Source organism: Phyllobates terribilis, unplaced genomic scaffold, assembly GCF_046119375.1.
Source record: "Phyllobates terribilis strain yellow unplaced genomic scaffold, ASM4611937v1 Scaffold_3__8_contigs__length_932513732, whole genome shotgun sequence".
Lineage (NCBI taxonomy): Eukaryota > Metazoa > Chordata > Amphibia > Anura > Dendrobatidae > Phyllobates > Phyllobates terribilis.
This window is the reverse complement of record NW_027362763.1, coordinates 340,641,845-340,666,811: the sequence shown is the minus strand read 5'-3', so window position 1 is coordinate 340,666,811 and position 24,967 is coordinate 340,641,845.

Genomic DNA, 24,967 nt, shown 5'->3' with positions numbered 1-24,967 from the left:
TCTACTAACAGCTAAATCCAAAGGTCACTGCCCCCTGCTGATTCTCCTCGATCTCTCTATCGCATTTGACACTGTGGATCACCAGCTCCTCCTCACTATGCTCCGCTCTATAGTCAAGGAAACCATTCTCTCCAGGTTCTCCTCCTACCTCTCTGAACTCTCCTTCACTGTATCTTTTGCCGGCTGCTCTTCCTCTCCTCGTCCCCTTACCGCAGGGCTCAGTCCTAGGCCTCCTCCTCTTTTCTCTATACACTGCCCTTATTGGACAAACAATCAGCAGATTTGAGTTCCAGTATAATCTCTATGCTGATGACACCCAATTATACACTTCTTCCTCTGACATCACCTCTATCCTAATACAAAATACCAAGGATTGTTTCTATGCTGTCTCTAACATTATGTCCTCCCTGTATCTTAAACTGAAACTCTCAAAACTGAACTTCTTGTGTTTCTCCCCTCTACTAACCTAACTCTACCTAACATCAAAATTACCTTGGAGGGTTCAACCATAACCCCCAAGCAGCACACCAGCTGCCTTGGGGTCATATTCGACACTAAACTTTCCTTTACTCCCTATATCCGATCACTCACTTGCTCTTGTCACCTGCATCTTAAAAACATCTCCAGAATCCGACCTTTTCTCACCTTTGAAACTGCTAAAACTCTTACTGTCGCTCTTATTCACTCTTGTCTGGACTACTGCAACTCTCGTCTGATCGGTCTCCCTCTTGCCAAACTTTCTCCTCTCCAATCCGTCCTGATTGCGGCAGCCAGGGTTGTATTTCTGTCCTGCCGCTTCACCGATGCCTCCATCTTGTGCCAGTCATTACACTGGTTACCCATTCGCTACAGGGTCCATTATAAACTCATCGCTCTCACCCACAAAGCTCTCCACAGTTCTGCACCACCTTATATCTCCTCTCTCCTCTCTGTCTGTCGCCCTACACATATGTTCCACAAATGACCTAAGACTAACATCCCCCATAATCTGAACCTCGCACCTCTGTCTCCAAGACTTCTCTCGTGCTGCGCCAGTTCTCTGGAATGCTCTACCCCAGACGATCCGACTGATGCCTAGCCCCCACGTCTTCAAGCGCGCTTTAAAAAATATCTCTTTAAACAAGCCTACCACCTCAAATACCCAATAAACTAACTTTCCTCTGATCCCTCCTAAATATTTTTCAGAATCTGCTCCCTACTGTTCATCTGTCTCTTCATCATCCATGCACACGATAACTACACTCGATACTTGATTATTGCACTTAAATATATGGGCTGATGACGGGATCATGCAGCCTTATATGAAAATCCCTATTTATTATAATTGCCTGACCTGAAAGAACAAGTACTTTTCACCTACTCTGTCCCCCCATTTCCTTGTAGATTGTAAGCAAACGAGCAGGGACCTCACTCCTAATGTAACTGTTTAAACTGTCTTACCTTGTATTGAATTTATTGTCTGTACATGTCCCCTCTTAATTGTAAAGTGCTGCGGAATATGTTGGCACTATATAAATAAAAATTATTATTATTATTATTATTATTACCCCTTAGATACCGGTCTGACGCCTCTCACCCAGCCATACCAGAACTCGTACTCTGGCTTATATCCTAAGTCATGAGATAAGACTCGTTAAAGGGTCACTATTGACTTTTAGGATTGCTACTTCCTGTAGGTGGCACTAGAGTTCAAATTCTATTCCTCTCTGAAGAGACAATTTGCACTTTAAATAAAATAACTAATTTTGAAATTACCATCAACATAATGCAAATTGAAGTCAGATTTCTACAAGAATGATTACATTTGAGTTCAGATAAAAAAAATGCTTTATTTAACCATGTAATTCAGTTTTTTCAATTTGAGAATAGGCCAATCACTATCTGAATTATGGCAGTTCAAAGTATTGGGTTCATGCATTTCTATTGCAGAGAAGTATCTATTTTTTTCTTATAGTACCCTCAGTGTACAAACAACACTAAACATTTGACTCCTGCCTGATTGCCTGAATTAGGTGAAAAAGGGTGGAAAGAAAGCTGATGAATTGTCATAAAAGTCCTTGAAGTTTTTTCATTCACAAATCTATTTGCTTTTTATTATTACCCTTCAAGACCATTGTTGGTTAAAAAAAACTGAACTATTTGAAGGCTATATACATCTTTGCACTACATTTTTTATCAATTCATAACAAAATGCAGCTTTCTGATTAGTCTTCATTTACGTGGCTGATTCACAAACTTTGACACAGATCTGATCTGCTGCTGGCTCTGCCAACTTACCCTGTTCTCATCCTCCATTTTCTTACTCTTAGCTCATATCAGCATATTATAAATCGCTCCAATGTTCATTCCGAAAAGTGGGACGAGTGTAATGCATATATCACTCCATATGTCATATGAGTGCAATGTGAGTGTGCCATTTTTTTTCTTGCCTATCATCGGTATGATGAGAGTATGCAATCCGTATGCAATGCACTTTTAACATGATCTTTTACATACTGTACTTCTCTATGTAACTTAAAGCTAGCTTACAGAACTAATAAAGCAATCATATATGAAGATGTAAATTGCAAAAAGAACTTCGGCACTCCATACATGAATATATAAGAAATATTGTATCTAGACTGATGTCACTTTGAAAAATGAAGGTTTTTTGCGCATAATTTGGCCAATTTATGTGTGCCCATCAACCATGACAAGGTCACCTTCTTATGATGGGTAACTACGCTACTCTACCACTGGATATGCCACTCTTGGGGTGTAAGCCTGTATGGACAATATGTCTCTGCTTGGGCTTTAAACCTACAATGTATGGGCTGGTAGAGCTAGTTAAAACCACCTGTGAATGAATAGAAGGAATTAGTGGGAGGGGGAGCCCAAGCAGAGACATATTGTCCATACAGGCTTACAGCCCAAGAGTGGCATATCCAGTGGTAGCGTAGCGTAGTTTATTCTACAGCTTTTTAGACTTATTTAACCAAATAAATAAATATATAAAAAAAACAATGTGTGGACCCCCCTATTTTTTAAACCAGCAAAGCAGACAGCTGAGAGCTGATATTAAGCTGGGAAGCTCCATTGATATTGGTCCCTTCCTAGCCTAAAAATACCAGTCTGCAGCTGTTACATGAGATGCGCCAATTTTGGCGCTTCACCAATGCTCTTTCCGATTGCCCTGGTGCATTGGCATTCGGGGGTAATGGGGCTTGGTGTTGATTTGTCAAAAATCACAGCTGGCATCAAGCCCTGGTGTTAGTAATGGAGAGGTGTCTATCAGACACCCCCATTACTTGTTGCACAGCTTCTGGACACCCACAGTTGTGGTAGAAACTTCACAGAGCAGATTACATGGGATAACAAGCTTTTACTTCTCAGAACATGAGGTAAAGGAAAAAACGCACAGTCACGCAGTACTGCACCAGGAAGTAAGAACAAAACAGAAAAATACAAGATAGATTTTTTTCTTTTACAATACAGTAAACAAGTAAACTTTACACAACATCGCCATCTGTCAGATCAGCATAAAGTCATCCTTCACACAAACAAAGAAGTCCACCACTGTTGCATATACCAACACCCTTTCTCAACAGTAAGGACTTATTCAGTAAAACCCAATTTCTTCATTAGTCTCTGATGTTTTTCAGCATTCAATGCCTTTGTAAAGATGTCTGCTGTCATATCTTAAGTTGGACAATATTCTAATTTCAGGATTCCTTGTTCCTGATGGTCCCTCAAGAAATGATACTTCACATCAATGTGCTTGGCTCTTGGGTTAACTCTTTCCATCTGAGCAAGAACAAGACATCCCTGATTGTCCTCATTTATTTTTGTTGGTTCCAACTGTGTTTGTCCTAGGTCTGTTAGCAATTGTCTTAACCATAGAACTTCTTTACTCGCCTGTGCTGCTGCAACATATTCTGCTTCTGTTGACGACAGCATTACTATTGATTGTTTTTTACTAGTCCAACTAATTGGTCCACCTGAGAGAAAGAAAAGATAACCACTGGTAGATTTTCTGTCAGTTGGATCTCCAGCCCAATCTGCATCAACGTATCCAGTTAAAATGCATGACTTGTAGGCAGTTTCAGTTAACATTGCTGGTTCCTTTCAAATAACGTATTACACTCTTCACAGCATTCCAATCCACTTTATTTGGCTTGGACACTTTTCTACTCAGAATTCCTACTGCTGCTGCAATGTCTGGCCTTGTAACAGTCGCTAGATACAGTAATTTTCCTTTCACCATTCTGTACTCTTCATTATTTAGTAACACATTTTTCTCACTACTCATCTCTTTAAGATAATTAGTTTCCATTGGAGACTTTGCTGGTTTTGCATCCTTCAATCCAAATGTTTCGGTTATGTCTTGAATCCTGTGATTTTGATTAAGTAGGAAACTTCCATCTTCTTCTCTTTCTATCTGTATTCCTAAGTACTCTTTCACATTTCCCAAGTCTTTGATCTCGAAATGTTGATTCAGGATTTTTAGTATGTCCTCTTTATCCCTTTCTTTAAAAAAAAAAAAACTAAAATGTCATCAACATATATGAGTACATAGATCCATCTGTCCATTAGTCTTTTTATGTACAGGCAAGGATCAGCATTGCTTCTTTTAAATTTTTCATTTGTGAGCACTTCCGTGATTTTATCATTCGACTCTTTAGCAGCTTGTTTTAAACTTTTCTGTAATTTGTATTACTTTTCAGTAATTTGCAAACCATGTTTGGGTTACTTTCATCTTTGAATCCTGGAGGTTGTTCCATGTAAATATCTTCTGTTAAACTTCCATTCAAAAATGCTGTCTTTACATCCAGATGTTTCAGTTCCATTTGTTTCATTGCTGCAACTGCAAACAAAGTTCTTATTGTAGTATGTTTGACAACTGGAGAAAATGTTTAATCATAGTCTTCTCCATATTTTTGAGAATAACCTTTAGCTACGAGTCTTGCTCGGTATCGTTCAACTGTGCCATCTGTTCAGTATTTTACTTTAAAAACCCATTTACAACCTATAGCTTTTCTTCCTTCTGGTAATTCTGTTAGTGTTCATGTTTTTGAGTCATGCATGGATTTTATTTCTATTTCTGTTGCCTCTATCCATTTATTGGCTTCTTCTTCAGGAAATCGAGATATGTCTTCCAAGAGGTAGGCTCATAAATTTTACTTGTACTTGCCTTGTATGAAAGGCGTATTCATGGTTTTCCTTTGTTTTCTCTTATTGAACGGCTTTGTTCTGTGTCTGTTTGTAGTTGTTTCTCTTCACTTTCAGTATTCTGCTTTTTATTAATTTCAACTTATTTTTCATCAGATATTCCTTCAGCTATATCATTGCTGTTTTTCTCATTTTTTGTTTCCCGTGAAATCATAGTGTCTTCATTTAGATCCTAAATGAATGTCACACTGTTACTCACCATAACTCTGTCTGTTTTGGGATCTAGGATTCTATATCCTTTGCAATTTTCACTATATCCAACAAATATTCCTTCCATGGACCTATTTTGATGTTTGGAACATTTTTCTGTTGGAATGAATACAAAAACTTTACAACCAAAAACTATTAAATGATTTACACTTGGTTTCATATCTTGCCACAGTTCATATGTTTTTTTTTTCTGTTTTCTAGAAAAAAGTTGGTTCTGTAAATATGTAGCTGTCATTGCTGCTTCACCCCAATATTTCTCTGATAGTTTGGAATCTGTCAGCATACACCTTATCATTTCAGTCTGAGTTCTGTTTTTCCTTTCTGCTACACCATTTTGTTCAGGTGTGTAAAGAACAATCTTTTGATGCTCTATACCAATATTTTCTTAAGTAGTTTTCTATTTGGTGTCCTGTGAATTCACCTCCATTATCACTTCTAATGACAATTGGCTTCCTCTGAAATTTGTTATTCGACTTTGTCACGTAGTCTACTAGTTTATTGAATACTTTGCTTTTGTTCTTGATCAAGTATGTGACTGTATCTTGAGTAGTCATCTATAAAAGTCACCATATATCTATTGCCTCCTGATGTAGTCACTTTCATGGGTCCACATACGTCAGTATGGACCAAATCAAGTGGTCTTGTGCTTTTCGTTTCATTTTCTTTAGGAATAGATATCCTTGTGGATTTTGATTTTATACAACACTCACATTTTACGGTAATTGAGCAATCAGATATCAATAGATCCTTTGTCAATTCTTTCCTTTGTAGCTCCATTATACTTTCAGGATGTCTGTGTCCTAGATGTCTATGCCGCATGTGAATACAATTCTTGTGATCATGTGTACACAACTTCATCTGTTCCTTTAATGTGTCTAGATGATATAATTGTTCATCTGCCTTGACATTGGTTATTATCTTGTTTCCTGCTAGGATTGTACACTCATCATCTTTGAATTTTACAGTAAGTCCTTTAGCTGTTAGATGTTTTACAGATAACAATCCTCTTTCTAATCCTGGAACATATAACACATCCTGTACAAGTATTTTTGAATCATGCCCAAACTTGTTAGAACAGTTTAGCATTCCTTGTCCAATACCTTCTGCAGTTATTTTGCTTCCATCTGCAAGATAAATGGCTTCCTTCTTATTTAAATTAAGTTCAGTAAGGACATTTTTATTGCTTGTCATGTGACTTGTTGCTCCAGAGTCAATAAACCAACCCAACCATGATTTCTTATCAGTCACTTTAAATGTGCCATTCCAATTATTTTCACATGAATCAGAAATTGTGTTTTTCACCTTCTGTGTATTCTCTTTATGATGTAATTTCTGTTGTTCTGCTTTCTATATAGTACAGTCTTTCTTTAAATGTCCTTTTTTCTTACATCTGAAACATTCTCTCGTCTCTTTATTATAGGGTCTTTTTGATTCTGTAGCTTTAAGAGCATTTCCATTACCTTTTTCAGTAGACTGTAAAGCTTTCTTAGCAGAAATAACTTGTGATTTAAGCTGGGTCTTTCATGTAGCTTTTTTAGTGCTTCCCACATTCCCTTTGCTGTATCCTCATTCCTTATGTGGATTAATTGAGCATCATCCACTAATAGGCTGATGGTATCTCTTGCTTGTCTATTTTTCTTATCCCATGTCTGATTATCCTCATCAGGTCTATCTGTAGTGATTACTTCCCATAAATCATCTTTAGACAATAACATTTCTACTTTGAACTTCCATAACTGATAATTCTCATTATTCAGCTTAGCTACTGTGAGTTTTAGCTCTGTGCTACTTGTTATCTTTAACTTGTCTTACTTGTTTGGAGAGAATTGTACTGAAAAATTCTTCTGCATTCACCAGGGTCTTGCTAAGAGTTCTGGTGTCCTGGGTGTCTGGGGTCCTCAGTGCCTGGGCCCATAACCTGTTGGACAGCTTCTGGACACCCACAGTTGTGGTAGAAACTTCATAGAGCAGATTACATGGGATAACAAGCTTTTACTTCTCAGAACATGAGGTAAAGGAAAAAACGCACAGTCTCACAGTACTGCACCAGAAAGTAAGAACAAAACAGAAAAATACAAGAGAGACTTTTTTCTTTTACAATACAGTAAACAAGGAAACTTTACACAACATCGCCATCTACTGTCAGATCAGCATGAAGTCCTCCTTCACACAAACAAAGAAGTCCACAACTGTTGCATATACCAACATTACTAACCCAGTAATCAAAAATAAATATACACACAAAATAAACTTTATTTGAATAAACACTGACACTTTCCCTGGTTCACCAATTTATTAAACCCCCCCCAAAAACCATGCAGTTCCGACATAATCCAAGGAATCTGACATAGTCCACAAATGGAAACATGAAAATATAAAAAGAGAGAAACAACACTGTCCCTCGTTCACCAATTTATTAGAAAAAGTGGTCACACGCAGGTTTGACTTAGTCCAACACTTCACCTGATGTTCCGCGAATCCGTCGATAAAAGCTTATGGAGACTTGTTCTGAGTCTCCATAGGCTTTTAGCAGCAGTCAATTCCAGCTCCAGCTGCGCTCAGCGAGGCCCGGCGGCACTGAACAGCGGTGTCGTCAGTACCTGTACCGCTCAGAGTCTCCGGGTAATGTTGCACTATGAGACTCAGTGACTCTGATGAGCCGTATAGTTACTGATGTCACCGCTGTTCAGAGCTGTTGGGGTTCGCGGAGTGCAGCGACTGCAGAACGGTGGTGTCAGTACCCAGTGGTCATTTCCCTGGAGTCCACCACATTGAAAGGTATGGAAAGTGCAGGGGCTCCGGACTTTCACAAAATGTTGGCGGCCTACCAGGGTGGGACCCCTAGCATCACCCAACTACTGCCCTTGTCAGAAACTTGCTGCAGCAGAAACTCTGGGACCCTGCTCCATGGTAGCCAGAGTAAGCTGCATTCAGATTATAATACGCACCCCCATTTTCCCTCCAAATTTGGGGGTAATTTATAATCCAAAAAATACAGCATCTATCTATTCTGAGGATTCTGGCTGTGAATTTACTGTACTTGGCTGATGAAATTTCTTTGTTCCTTTGAGATGTGTGTATAAAAATCTGATGGCATATGCATGGTGAGTGTGCCGTCCGTTGACCCATTGCCTTGCATTAGTGAGTCTTGTTCGATATATTTGGCCACTGGCAGCATGCTGCGATTTTTTCCTCAGCCCGATCACAGCTGAGGAAAAAAATCGCAGATCAGCACTGCCTCATTGTATAAGATTGGTCAGAGTGCAATAATTTTTTTTTCTGCATTGCACTTGTCCGATTTATAATGTGAGTGAACCCTAAAAGGTAGGACCCCATGGTGTACAGTGTCCATTTTAGGACATGATCAGATATCAAAATCAAACATCAGAATGATGTCAGTTTGAGGCTAATTACCCTGTCTGAGAGCTGATTTTGATAAGTGATTCTGACAAGTGATTTTGACGAGTGATTCTGCTATGGGGCCCCATGATTCCTATGTACACCATCGCTGACAAGTGATTTTGACGAGTGATTTTGACGAGTGATTTTGAAGAGTGATTCTGACAAATGACTTTTACAACTGTAATAATAATAAAAAAACTGCTCGCTGATGGGACTTGAACCCAAAATTCTGTGTCCCAAAGCCACCAGTGCACTAACCACTGAGCTATAAACTCAGTTGTGAAAACCTAGGAGTTCTATTTGGTTATATGATTTTCAGTGCAAACTTGTCTAAAACTCATTGGGACTTATGCACAGATTGCAAGCAAGCCAAATTCAAATGATGTTTGATTTTGATGTGTGAGTCTGATGTGTGACTTTCTTCAAACATCAGAATCAGAATCACAATGACTGTTAGTCACCCTGAGTATTTTCATGGTTGATCTCATAAGACAAGAAAAGCTATCAGTTAGTATCACTTGACTGGATAGCGCAATGGTAAGGCATCAGCCTCTGAAACTACAGTGTTAAGAGTTCAAATCCTAATCTAATCCTCAAAATCGGATCAGAACAGGAAATTCTCTGACCCTCTTAGATCTCATTCTCAGATCCGTGATTTTCATGGATGTGTGAATGGATCTATAAAACTATACGAGTCCGTAGACCATCCTATAAAAAAATCTGGCAGCACATGGACATTTCACACAAATGTGAGAATGTGGCCTAAGGGATTTTACAGATAACATTATCACTCCAAGTCACACAGTGCAGATACAGAATAATATTTACATCCAGGCACTTACCGCTGACGTCTCATCTGATCAGAGTCGGTTTCTGCTGCTTCTTCTCCATCTGGTCAGACCTTTATGTCGACATCTCCCAGCCATGACTCGTCTTGTCACGATGATCTCCAGCCTAGAAAATAACAAGGTCACATATTGTATGCATACATGTGTCTCCCCCACACTGTGCCCCTGAATACAGATATGTACCCCCCCATTAATATACTATTGGCCACTTAGTAATCAAAATATAAAGTGATAAGCAGCACTGTGCCCCCCATTAACTATAAACTCCACCGGCCAATAATATAAATTATTCAGTCTCTGTGACTCTCCCCAATTAACTGTAAGGCTATGTGCACACGGAAAATATACAAGGCTTTACAGTACAAGCAAAGAGACCCCATCATTGCTCTGTCCCAGCACCCCCGTCAATGCTCTGTCCCAGCATCCCCATCATTGCTCTCTCCCAGCACCCCCATAATTGCTCTCTCCCGGCTCCCCATCATTGCTCTGTCCCAGCACCCCCATCATTACTGTCCCAGCATCTCCATCATTGCTCTCTCCCAGCACCCTCATAATTGCTCTCTCCCAGCACCCCCGTCATTGCTCTGTCCCAGCAGACCTCGTCATTGCTCTCTCCCAGCACCCTCGTCATTGCTCTCTCCCAGCACCCTCGTCATTGCTCTCTCCCAGCACCCTCGTCGTCATTGCTCTCTCCCAGCACCTCCATAATTGCTCTCTCCCAGCACCCCCATAAATGCTCTCTCCCACCACCCCCATAAATGCTCTCTCCCAGCAACACGTCATTGCTCTCCCCTTCCCCACCATCCCCATCATTGCTCTCCCCAGCCTTATCAGCCCCATTATTGCTCTTCCCAGCCCCATCATTCCTCTCCCCAGTCCCATCATTGCTCTCCCTAGCCCCATCAGCCCCATTATTGCTCTTCCCAGCCCCATCACTCCTCTCCCCAGCCCCATCAGCCCCATTATTGCTTTTCCCAGCCCCATCATTCCTCTCACCAGCCCCATCATCCCCATTATTGCTCTTCCCAGCCCCATCATTCCTCTCCCCAGCCCTATTAGCCCCATTATTGCTCTCCCCAGCCACACCATCCCACCATTACTCTCCCCCCACCTCCCCTCCCCAGCGTTCCAGTAAAAACAAACAAAAAAAAAAAACAACAACTTACCTCAGCTCGCTCCCTTTCAGCATCCTGCTGGTTGCCGGCAGCTTTCTTCCTGACCCAGGCGCACGCTGCATGATGACGTCATCAAGCTGCGTGTGCCTGGGCCAGGGAGGAAGCAGAGGATGAACCCTCCAGCTCTGCTGCTATTCTCCTTCTGACAGCAGCGGAACTACAGGGATCGCTCCCTGACCGCCGCGTGGAGACCCGGCGCAGCTGCACCGGCGGCGGTATGTCCACCCCTGGACTGCTATGGGGCCCCACCGGCTCACGGGCCCGATAGCAGTCGCATGGTCTGCCGCCATTGGCGGTACGCCACTGCTTGTCAGAATCACTTATCAAAATCAGTTCTCAGACAGGGTGTTTAAGCCTCAAACTGACATCATTCTGATGTTTGATTTTGATATCTGATCATGTCCTAAAATGGACACTGTAATGGTGGCAGCAATCAAAAATCAAACTAATGTGCTTGAACAAAAGCAGGTTTGCTAGTATTGCTGCAGATATACACGTATTCATCTATGCATACATTCAGTCCCCTAGGGGGGTTAAAACATTATTTCAAAAATGTAAATTTAAAAATTGCTGCATCGGTAATAGTCTACATCGCAATAAGAAACAATCAAAACGTCATATGTACGCCACAATGGTATTAATAAAAAGGTCAGCTCACCTCTCAAAAAGAAGCCCTCACACTTTTCCATTAATGTAAAAATGAAAATGCTGCAGATCCTGAAAAATGGCAACAGACAAAATGTTTTTTTTTTTTTTTTTTTACAAATTTCCAGATATTTTTTTACTCCACTTAAGTAAAAAAAAATCTCTGCAATTATACTGATATGGAGACTGGGTCATTTTTATAGCACAATGAATGCCATGGGAACATAAAAAAAAAAATTGCGGGGTTGGGTGTTGCAATTTTACTGCAATTTTTTCCTGTTTTCCAGTGCATTGAATGATGAAATGAATGATGTCATTCAAAACTACAGCTCGTCCTGCAAAAAAACAAACCCTCATATAGCTGGGTAGGTGTAACAGAAAAATAAAAAAAGTTCTGGCTTTTGGAAGAAAGGGAAGAAAAAATGGAAATGCAACAATGGAAAATTGTCCAGTCGGGAAGAGGTTAATATTAAAGTGTACCAGCATTATAACAGAAAGTAGGGTTGGGTCTTTAGTCTTTCTGCCAAACTGCATACAGTCAGAACAAGTAAATGGGCATTTAGCTCAGAGGAGGCAAGTCATTGCACAATGGCAGAAGCAATATATACTGGGAAGTGTAGAAGTTCAAGCCCTTATAGTGCTGGTAGAATGTTGACAAAGACAAGTTATACTGTTATGCCATCCATTTTTTTATTCAGCAGCTATTAATCATCTACAGGACCATTTACAGTTTCCCATACTACAAAATTAAATGTATCCATAAAAATCGGATGTCTGTATGGCATTCGTTTTTTTTTCTTGCACTGTAACGATTTCAGAGGGAAATTGCAACATAAAGCTGAGATAGAATACGGGGATCTGCACTGCCTCAATGAATAACATTGGTCCCAGTGCAATCTGATCTTTTACAGGATTGCACTCGTCCGATTTATGCGCTAGTGTGAGCGAGCCCTTAAGAGTGGATGGCAAGATACAGACCATGAGAATTGAGAAAATTCCTAGACACATTTGACTAGTATCTTTACCAAAACAATTTCAAGATTGTGTGAATGGGCAGCTAACTTGCTAAATACTGAGTTGAGTGGGTATAATAGGCAATTGCTCTACTTTTGCATATAAATCAAAGCTACAATATATTGCTCAGTAAATGTTTTTTCCCTTTTTATCTTTAAGAGTTTAACAACATTTTTTGCTATACAGCATAGGTTATAAAATCTACCAGCTTTCTGTCATAACTGGACATTATTATAGATGGTGACTAGAGGCCGGTAGTCAGTAAATTATAGTGGATTTATCAGCCTTTGGCAGCTGTCAATACTTATAATGTCAACTGCTTAAGGTTTAGTGTTGAAAACACAAACGTAATAAATTCATCCTTGTCAACCAAGAAGTAGGATTCATTTTAAGTGGATATGCATACAAGTGCATTAATATACCATAAATTAATATTTAAATGCTAAAATGTCTTTAAAAAGTTGTAAATATCAACTTGTTTATTTTATAACCCTCCCAAGAGCTGTCCTCGCATCATGTGAACCGGGCGCCAGCTGTAATCTACTGTGATCCAGGTAGTTTATCCCTAAAATACCTCGCTCAGGAGTTGTTTCTGAAAGCCTGTGGAAATCATACAAAAATCCCCAGGTGAAAAACAAACCATACAAAAATCCCCAGATTATACATATATTTGCTGTCTGTGTTAAAATCAGATATCACACGGACTGACCAATGTTAATGAATAGGACTGTTCTGTTGAGTTTTTTCACATCTAAAAAATTTTGAAAAAAATTGCAGCATACACTATTTTTTTATTTTTTTCAGTTGAGTCTCGTCTATTATTATTATTATTATTATTCATTATTATAGCGCCATTTATTCCATGACACTTCACTTTACATGTGAAAAAGGGGAATACATAGCAAAAACAACTATTCAACTCTATAGGGGCTCAAATAAAATACTGGATCCCATATGGATAATCAATATTGTATAATTTTTTATGAATACATTGCAGTTATTAACATAGGAGATTGGGTTGGTTTTGTAAATTTTTTAACTGCTGATAAAAAACAGGTGTCATAGATGTAAAAAAATAAATAAAATGCAAATGACAGATGAATGGCATTCAAATGGAATACGGATAACTATACAGATGAAAATAGTCAATTTATCCTGGATGAAAATCAGATGATTCTTCATACACTTCTCGGAAATTGGCCCAAGAGCTAGTTCAGTTTAGCATATAATCGGTCAGTTTGTAGTCCTTATTGTAAAACAGGTAGTGCATGAATATCACACACTGCAAGTCAATGTGGTAGTTCACATGAACATTTCTACACACGGACCGATAGCTTGCGTGTAAGAAATCGCAACATGCATTACTTTGATCCTTATTTCGGATCAGACTCTCCCATTTTAAGTCAATGGGAGCACAAAGAGCAGATTACATGTGGGTCACCATTTGTATATCATGCGATTTTTTGATGTGCTGTGTTGGTTTGGCGCCTGACATGGCGTTTACCTTGATGGCCAAAAAGTTAAAATTTGGTCTCCACTGACCACAGCACTTTTCACTATAAATTTGGGGAGTCTCCCACATATCTTTTGTTAAACTCAAAACAAGTCTTACAATTTTTGGGTGTAAGTAAAGTTTTTTTTCTGTCCACTCTTCCATAAAGGTCACCTCTATGGAGTGTAGGCTTATTGTGGTTGTATGGACAGATACTCCAGTCAATGCTTGGGAACTCTGCAGTAGAGATGAGCGGTGTTCGACTAGAACTGTTCGCCAATCTCAAATTCGAGCTGTTTTGGGCGGTGTTCGAGTTGTTCGACGAACCCGAACGATTTGCAAAAAATTCGGCTGTTCGAGGTTATGTTCGATAACTGTTCGTGCACCAAAAGCGTGTCCTGCATGTCTGGCGCTATTTAGAGCACCAATCATGCAGGGATTGTCTGCCACTCACTGTAATGCCACAGCCATGGTGGTTGTGGCATTACAGTGATTGCCCAAATCAATGGGAACAGTGCCAACAGTGAAACATGAAAAGCCGGCAATTCAGCAGCGGCATACACCTGTACCCGACAATTTAGAACCGAAAGAATAGAGCTTCACACATAGATTAGATAGATATAAACATGTCAGCCACATATATACGAAGTACAGTGAAAGTGCTGCTTACTGCACTTGTCATTTAGCGTAAAGGATTTATCAAAAAAAATAATAGTGTTTTCATGCACCGTCTCTTTAAAAAAGCCGGCCGGCAATTCAGCAGCGGTACCCGACAATTTATAACAGACAGAATAGAGCTTCACACATAGATTAGATAGATAGAAACATGTCAGTCACATATATATGAAGTACAGTGATAGTGTTGGTTACTGTACTTGTCATTTAGTATTAAAATAAAGGATTTATTATTAAAAAAATTGGCGTGGGGTTCCCCTTAATTTTAGGCTCTAGCGGAGGTTAAGCAGACGGCTGGGGCAGATGTTTGAAGCCTGGGAAGGGGGTAATACCCACGGAGCTTCCCAGGCTACTAATATCAGCCCCCAGCTGAATACATAGCCTTTACTAGCTATTAAAATGGGGGACACCCCAAAAAAAATGACGTGGGGTCCCCCCTAATTTAATAGCTAGCAAAGGCTAGGCAGACAGCTGGGGGCTGATATTAATAGCCCAGGAAGGGAGCCATGAATATTGGCCCCCTCCCAGGCTAGAAACACCAGCCGTCAGCCGCCCCAGAAATGGCGCATTCATAGGATGCGCCAATTCTGGCACTTAGCCTCGCTCTTCCACGCTGCCCTGGTGCGGTGGCAGGGGGTAATAGGGTTGGGGTTGATGTCAGCTTATAATGCCAGCTGACATCAAGCCCAGGTTAGTAATGGAGAGGCGTCTATAAGACACCCCCATTACTAACCCCATAGTCAAAGTTAAAAAAAACACAAACACCCAGAATAAAGTCCTTTAATTGAAATAAAGACACAATCCTTTATTGTTCTAAATTAAACCATACTTACCGTCACGCCCATTCCAGCTGAAGCCAACGATCTCCTGCAATAAAAGTAAAATAATAAAGCAACCTCATCCTTACCTTTCCATGGTTCCCACGACAGCTTCAGCTCTGCTACATCGAGATGACAGGCTGGACCGCAGCAGAACGCTGCCATCCAGCCTCTCATCCCGCAGACACTGAGAAGCGCAGGCTTGCTTGCGCTGCTCAGCGTCTCTCTGTGACTACATCCAGATGAGCCGAGTTCATGTCCAATGAACTCGGCTCACCTCATGCACGTCACTGACAGCGTGGGAAAATTCTCACGCTGAAGCGGTGAGTGCAGGAGAATTCTCCCACGCTGTCAGTGACGTGCATAAGGTGAGCTCATGTCCAATGAACTCAGCTCACCTCCTGCACGTCACTGACAGCGTGGGAGAATTCTCCTGCACTCAGCGCTTCAGCGTGAGAATTCTCCCACGCTGAAGCGCTGAGTTCAGGAGAATTTTCCCACGCTGTCAGTGACGTGCATAAGGTGAGCTCATGTCCAATGAACTCAGCTCACCTCCTGCACGTCACTGACAGCGTGGGAGAATTCTCCTGCACTCAGCGCTTCAGTGTGAGAATTCTCCCACGCTGAAGCGCTGAGTGCAGGAGAATTTTCCCACGCTGTCAGTGACGTGCATGAGGTGAGCCGAGTTCATTGGACATTAACTCGGCTCATCTGGATGCCCTCACAGAGAGACACTGTGGAGCGCAAGCAAGCCTGCGCTTCAAAGTGTCTGCGGGATGAGAGGCTGGATGGCAGCGTTCTGCTGCGGTCCAGCCTGTCATCTCGATGTAGCAGAGCTGAAGCTGTCATGGGAACCATGGAAAGGTAAGGATGATGTTGCTTTATTATTTTTCTTTTATTTCAGGAGATCGTTGGCTTCAGCTGGAATGGGCGTGATGGTAAGTATGGTTTAATTTAGAACAATAAAGAATTGTGTGTTTATTTCAATTAAAGGACTTTTTTCTGGGTGTTGTGTTTTTTTTAAATACTTTACTAGAAATTCATGGTGGTCATGTCTAATATTGGCGTGACCCCATGAATTTCGGGCTTAGGGCCAGCTGATAATGCCAAGCTGGCCCTAACCCCTTTATTACCCAGTGAGCCACCGCATCAGGGCCCTGGATGAGTTGGGTACAGCGCCAGAAGATGGCGCTTCTATGAACGCGCCATTTTCCGGGGTGGCTGCGGACTGCAATTTGCAGCGGGGGTGGCCCAGAAAGCTTGGGCCTCCCTGCGCTGCGGATTCCAGCCCCCAGCTGCCTTGTTGTACCTGGCTGGACACAAACACAGGGCGAAGCCCCACGTCAATTTTCTTTAAATTATTTCATGAAATAATTAAGAAAAAAGGGCTTCCCTATATTGTTGTGTCCGGCCAGGTACAAATAGGCAGCTGGTGGTTGGGGGCAGCCCGTTCCTGCCTGCTGTACCTGGCTGGACACAAATATAGTGCGAAGCCCCACGTCAATTTTTTTTAAATTATTTCATGAATTTCCTGAAATAATTTAAAAAAATTGAAGTGGGGCTTCGCACTATATTTGTGTCCAGCCAGGTACAGCAGGCAGGAACGGGCTGCCCCCATCCACCAGCTGCCTATTTGTACCTGGCCGGACACAACAATATAGGGAAGCCCTTTTTTTCTTAATTATTTCATGAATTTCCTGAAATAATTTAAAAAAATTGAAGTGGGGCTTCGCACTATATTTGTGTCCAGCCAGGTACAGCAGGCAGGAACGGGCTGCCCCCAACCACCAGCTGCCTATTTGTACCTGGCCGGACACAACAATATAGGGAAGCCCTTTTTTTCTTAATTATTTCATGAATTTCATGAAATAATTAAAAAAAATTGAAGTGGGGCTTCGCACTATATTTGTGTCCAGCCAGGTACAGCAGGCAGGAACGGGCTGCCCCCAACCACCAGCTGCCTATTTGTACCTGGCCGGACACAACAATATAGGGAAGGCCTTTTTTTCTTAATTATTTCATGAATTTCATGAAATAATTAAAAAAAAAGTACGTGGGGCTTCGCCCTATTTTTGTGTCCAGCCAGGTACAACTAGGCAGCTGGGGGCTGGAATCTGCAGCGCAGGGAGGCCCAAGCTTTCTGGGCCCCCCCCCCCGCTACAAATTGCAGTCCGCAGCCACCCCGGAAAATGGCGCGTTCATAGAAATGCCATCTTCTGGCGCTGTACCCAACTCATCCAGGGCCCTGGTGCGGTGGCTCACTGGGTAATAAAGGGGTTAGGGCCAGCTTGGTATTATCAGCTGGCCCCAAGCCCAAAATTCATGGGGTCACGCCAGTATTAGACATGACCGCCATGAATTTCTAGTAAAGTATTTAAAAAAAACACAACACCCAGAATAAAGTCCTTTAATTGAAATAAAGACACAATTCTTTATTGTTCTAAATTAAACCATACTTACCATCACACCCATTCCAGCTGAAGCCAACGATCTCCTGCAATAAAAGAAAAATAATAAACCAACCTCATCCTTACCTTTCCATGGTTCCCACGACAGCTTCAGCTCTGCTACATCGAGATGACTGGCTGGACCGCAGCAGAACGCTGCCATCCAGTCTGTCATCCTGCAGACACTGAGAAGCGCAGGCATGCTTGCGCTCCTCACTGTCTCGCTGTGACGGCATCCAGATGAGCCGAGGTCATGTCCAATGAACTCGGCTCACCTCATGCACGTCACTGACAGCGTGGGAAAATTCTTACGCTGAAGTGCTGAGTGCAGGGGAATTCTCCCACGCTGTCAGTGATGTGCATGAGGTGAGCTCATGTCCAATGAACTCAGCTCACCTCCTGCACGTCACTGACAGCGTGGGAAAATTCTCCTGCAATCAGCGCTTCAGCGTGAGAATTTTCCCACGCTGTCAGTGACGTGCATGAGGTGAGCCGAGTTCATTGGACATGAACTCGGCTCATCTGGATGTCGTCACAGAGAGACGCTGAGCAGCGCAAGCATGCCTGCGCTTCTCAGTGTCTGCGGGATGACAGGCTGGATGGCAGCGTTCTGCTGCGGTCCAGCCTGTCATCTCGATGTAGCAGAGCTGAAGCTGTCGTGGGAACCATGGAAAGGTAAGGATGAGGTTGCTTTATTATTTTTCTTTTATTGCAGGAGATCGTTGGCTTCAGCTGAAATGGGCGTGATGGTAAGTATGGTTTAATTTAGAACAATAAAGGATTGTGTCTTTATTTCAATTAAAGGACTTTATTCTGGGTGTTTGTGTTTTTTTTAACTTTGACTATGGGGTTAGTAATGGGGGTGTCTTATAGACGCCTCTCCATTACTAACCTGGGCTTGATGTCAGCTGGCATTATAAGCTGACATCAACCCCAACCCTATTACCCCCTGCCACCGCACCAGGGCAGCGTGGAAGAGCGAGGCTAAGTGCCAGAAATGGCGCATCCTATGAATGCGCCATTTCTGGGGCGGCTGACGGCTGGTGTTTCTAGCCTGGGAGGGGGCCAATATTCATGGCTCCCTTCCTGGGCTATTAATATCAGCCCCCAGCTGTCTGCCTAGCCTTTGCTAGCTATTAAATTAGGGGGGACCCCACGTCATTTTTTTTGGGGGGTCCCCCATTTTAATAGCTAGTAAAGGCTATGTATTCAGCTGGGGGCTGATATTAGTAGACTGGGAAGCTCCGTGGGTATTACCCCCTTCCCAGGCTTCAAACATCTGCCCCAGCCGTCTGCTTAACCTCCGCTAGAGCCTAAAATTAAGGGGAACCCCACGCCAATTTTTTTAATAATAAATCCTTTATTTTAATACTAAATGACAAGTACAGTAACCAACACTATCACTGTACTTCATATATATGTGACTGACATGTTTCTATCTATCTAATCTATGTGTGATGCTCTATCTTTCTGTTCTAAATTGTCGGGTACCGCTGCTGAATTGCCGGCCGGCTTTTTTAAAGAGACAGTGCATGAAAACACTATTATTTTTTTAAATAAATCCTTTACACTAAATGACAAGTACAGTAAGCAACACTATCACTGTACTTATTATATATGTGACTGACATGTTTCTATCTACCTAATCTATGTGTGAAGCTCTATTCTTTCTGTTCTAAATTGTCGGGTACAGATGCTGAATTGCCGGCCGGCTTTTTTAAAGAGACGGTGCATGAAAACACTAATATTTTTTTTAATAAATCCTTTACACTAAATGACAAGTGCAGTAACCAACACTGTCACTGTGCTTCTTATATGTGTGACTGACATGTTTCTATCTATCTAATCTATGTGTGATGCTCTATTCCTTCTTGTCTAAATTGTCGGGTACCGGTGTATGCCGCTGCTGAATTTGCCGGCCGGCTTTTTTAAAGAGAGTGTCTTCTGAGCAGTTTGTCAGCTTTTGGACACCTTTGCAGGTGTTTTCTATGTGTTTCTATGTGTTTTTGTTTGCCTGCCATTGGTTTTAACGGTGTTCGACGGTGTTCTAAGGTGTTCGACGAACAGTTCGACGAACAGTTCCTCGAACATCCCGGTGTTCGACGAACCGAACCGAACCGAACACTACGGGGGTGGCTCAACACTACTCTGCAGCTCTTTCAGGGTTACTTTTGGTCTTTGTTCTATCTCTCTAATTAATGCAATTCTTGACCGGACTGAGAGTTTTGGTGGACGGCCCTCTCTTGGCAGGCTTGTTGTGGTAACATGTTCTTTCCATTTGATGATAATGGATTTGATGGTGATCTGGGCGATCATCAGAGATTGTTGGTTTTTTTTTATATAACTCAACTCTGACTTGGACTTCTCTATAACTTTGTCCCTGACTTGTTTGGAGATCTCCTTGGTCTTCATGGTGTTGTTTGGTTAGTTGTGCCTTTTGCTTAATGGTGTTGCAGCCTCTGTGGCCTTTTAGAAATGGTGTGTATATACTGACAGACCATATGACACTTAGATTGCACACAGGTGGACTTCCTTTCACTACGCATGTGACTTATGAAGGTAATTGGTTGCACCAGAAATTTTAAAGGGGATTCATGGCAAAAGGGGTGAATACATATGAACATGTCCTCTGTGCTGCTCCTTTCTCTGCTCCTCCCATACCTGACACACGCTATGAAGTCCCTTGCACAGGAATAAAGGACTTTTTATTTATGATTCGGTGAGTGCTGCCTTTCATTTTTCTTATTGAGTGCTTACATATGCACATGCCAATTTTTAGTTATTTGATCCCATAAATTTAATTTATGTCTATATTTTTCTCACTTTGTTAACTTAGACTATTTAGTGCTGATGCATGACACACAAATCGGATTACAAAAGTATTTAAAGATAGATTATAATGTAACAAAATAGGTAAAACTGCAATTTTTAAATGACCAAAACTAAGGGTCCTTATTTAAGGGTGATGACTTTCCTTGGGAAAAACATCCCTTGGGAAACTAGTCCTTGGAGAAAATACAGTGACGTATATTTGTCATGTGAAATGATAATGTAGAACAAAAGACCAAAAACAATTGATCAAATATCTGAACAGACTTTGTGACAAAGGTTATGGAACTTGTCCAGGTGCTGCCTTAGGTCATTATAGAGGCAATGAAAGTAGCTTTTGCTTGCCTATTGTGTCACAATGGGTTCAACCCATAATCTTTGCCTCGTTCCCTGTTCCTCCTGCCTTCTGCACAGCTCTCCAAAGCAGCAGCATACCATGAAGATCAAGATGGCATAGTCACTCCCACTCAAAGGACATTTGATATTTTACTTGATATAAAAAAAGTTTTGCATAAACAAAAAAAATGTTTTCTAGTGCTTTATTGCAAAGGAAATTGTGTTTGTGCAGTCAGTTGACCTTGAATGGGGCATTTTAATTGTCAATGACACCTGTTTCTGTTTTGCCTCACAGTCCCCTGACCCACGGCTTCCCAGCGGCAAAAGAACATGACACACCAGAACAGCTTCTGGCAGATGATTTATTGGAAGAGGTAAACATACTCTTGGATGAAATGGGGCTGGAAATGGAGAGCATAATTGTAACGGGTCTGGGAGGTGGAACTTCTGAGCAACTATACAAAGGGGAAGTCCTTGTAAGGAAGCGGGTGACTCCCAGGGAAGGCGGGCAGGTAGTCATAGCAAGTGACAGGGACAGTCTCTGGGTAGAAGGGCAGGAGGTCACGGCAAGTGACGGGGACAGTCTCTTGACAGGCAGATGGTCACGGCAAGAGACAGCAGGGTAAGAGTCTCTAGACAGGCAGGTGGTCACGGCAAGTGACAGCAGGATAAGAGTCTCTAGACAGGCAGGTGGTCACGGCAAGTGACAGCAGAGACTCCAGGTAGGCTAGCAGGCAGGTAGCAGGTGAGCGCTCCCAGGTGAGCGGGCAAGAGTCTCTGGACAGGCAGGTGGTCACGGCAAGTGACGGCAGAGCCTCCAGGTAGGCTAGCAGGCAGGTAGCAGGTGAGCGCTCCCAGGTGAGCGGGCAGGCAGATCCATAGACAGACTGACAGGTGTTGGTAGGCAGACTGTCGGACCGCAGGAATGCAAGCAGATAGACAGGAATCAGGTAGGAATCAAGCAGGGATCTGGCAGGTATCTGGCAAGTATCTGGTAACGGGACCTGAGGGCTGAAGCAGAGTTGAAAAGCTTTGCAACAACATTGCTCGGGCACCTCCATTTTGGAGGAGGTGCCTTATATATGGTGAGGTCCTCCGGCCATTGGCCGGGGACTCCTTAGGACGGCGCGCGCGGCCCCTTTAAGAGAGGGGGAGCACGCGCGCGCCCTAAGCACAGGGGCCGGGAAGCAGCGCGCGCTGCCAGCAGAGCGGGAGGAAGCCGCCGGGCACGGAGAGGAGAGGTGAGGGAAACGGCGTCCCTGCCTAGGCCCCCCCTTTTTTAGGCCAGAGAGAAATTTGTCAAGGATGAGAGGGGCATGGATGTTCTCCCGGGGCTCCCATGTTCTCTCCTCAGGACCAAATCCCTTCCAATCCACTAGAAAAAAGGACTTTCCTCTTACCCTTTTGGTGTCCAGAATGTTCTCAAACTCAAACTCGTTCTCAGCGGAAACCGGAGCAGGAGGCGTACCTGTAGACTTGGAAAAAGAGTTAAGTACCACCGGTTTGAGTAGAGATACATGGAAGGAGTTAGGAATCCGCAAATTGGCCGGGAGTTTCAATTTATAGGCCACCGGGTTGATTTGTTTGATAACTTCCAGTGGACCGATGAACCAAGGCCCTAACTTGTAGGAAGGAATCTTGAGCCGGACATATTTGGACGAGAGCCAGACCTTATCTCCAGGACGGAATTATGGTGGATCCAGACGTCTTTTGTCAGCCTGTTTTTTCATCCGCTCGGATGACTGAAGAAGTGCGGATCTGGTACTTTCCCAAATGGAGGAAAATTAGTTAACGAGAGATTCCGCAGCCGGATTGTCCACCGAGGTGGAGAAGGGAAACGGGATCCGAGGATGCTGACCGAAGACTACAAAAAACGGGGATTTGGAGGAAGATTCGCTCTCGTGATTATTGTAGGAAAATTCGGCCCACGGTAAAAGATCCACCCAGTCGAAATGGTGAGCATTAACAAAGTGCCGGAGGAAACTGGTTAAAATTTGGTTGATCCGTTCTCCTTGGCCATTGGACTGTGGGTGATAAGCAGAAGAAAAGTCCAAAGTGACCCCCAGCAGTTTACACATGGCTCGCCAAAAGCGAGAGGTGAACTGAACCCCTCGGTCGGATACAAAGTGGAGAGGAAGACCATGAAGACGGAAAACATGATGGATAAAGTCTTTAGCTAACTCTGATGCAGACGGGAGGCCCGGCAGGGGAATAAAGTGAGCCATTTTGGAAAAGCAGTCAGCGACCACCCAAATGACCATACAACCGGCAGATACAGGGAGGTCCGTTATAAAGTCCATAGCTATATGCTGCCACGGGGCAGCAGTAACAGGAAGAGGAAGGAGACGACTGGCTGGCAGATGTCTCGGAACCTTGTTGCGGGCGCAGGACACACAGGCTGAAACAAAGTCTATTACGTCCTTGTGCAGGGTAGGCCACCAGTAATGCCGGGTAATAAGCTGGAGGGTCTTTTTCTGACCAGCGTGGCCAGCTAGCTTGGACGAGTGTCCCCAGTGTAGACCCTTCTCACGATCAGGTACAGTTACGAACTTCTTACCGGGTGGAAGACGATTTAGATTCACGGGGGCCACCTGCATTACTTTGGCGGGGTCGATGATGTGTTTAGGCTCCTCCTCAAGATCAGAGACCAAAAAGGATCGGGACAAGGCATCAGCTTTGATGTTTTTGTCAGCCGGGCGAAAATGAAGAAGGAAATTAAAGCTGACGAAGAACAAGGACCACCGGGCTTGGCGCGGGTTAAGTCTCTGGGCACTCTGGAGGTAAGCCAAGTTCTTGTGGTCCGTGTAAATTATTACCGGGTGAAGAGCCCCCTCGAGCAGGTAACGCCACTCCTCCAGTGCCAGCTTAATGGCCAACAATTCTCGGTCTCCTATAGATTAATTGCGCTCAGAAGAGGAGAAGAGTTTGGAGAAGAAGCCGCAGGGTACCATTCTTCCGGAAGACGACTTTTGGGTGAGTACCACTCCTGCTCCGGAGGAGGAAGCGTCGACTTCTAGGAAGAATTGTTTGTTGCCGTCCGGACGATGCAGCACAGGGGCGGAGGAAAAAGCTTGTTTTAAGGAAAGGAAGACTTCCTCTGCTTCGGGCGGCCATTCTCTGGGATTAGCACCCTTACAGGTGAGCGCCGAGATAGGGGCAGTCCGGTAAGAGAAGTGCGGAATGAAGAGGCGGTAGTAGTTGGCGAAGCCCAGGAACCGCTGAATAGCTTTCAACCCCTCTGGTCGGGGCCATTTCTGGATGGCAGACAGTTTCTCAGGATTCATTCGTAGGCCGGTCTGAGAGATTATGTAGCCCAGAAACGGAAGCGAGGTCTGCTCAAAGAGGCACTTCTCATATTTAGCGTAGAGGTGGTTCTGCCAGAGCCTGAGTAGGACCAGACGAACGTCCTTCCGGTGAGTGAGGAGATCTGGAGAGAAGACCAAGATGTCGTCCAGGTACACCACCACGCAGGAGTAGAGAAGGTCACGGAAGATGTCATTGACCAACTCTTGAAAGACGGCGGGAGCGTTGCAGAGACCAAAGGGCATTACGAGGTATTCATAGTGGCCGTCCCGGGTGTTGAATGCCGTCTTCCATTCATCCCCCTGACGGATACGGACCAGGTTATACGCCCCACGGAGGTCCAGCTTGGTGAAGATTCTAGCCCCCCTTAGACGGTCAAATAATTCTGGAATGAGCGGAAGGGGGTATTTATAAGTGGCTAAAGAGTTGGTGCAAGGCAGAAGGGTTTGGGTTCATGGAGAACTGGGCCGACTTCGCTGTTGGCTACAGGCTCTACCGTAGGGACGGGCTGCACCTCAATGGGGAGGGTGCAGCGGTGCTGGGGAAGAAGATGGCTAATAGGTTG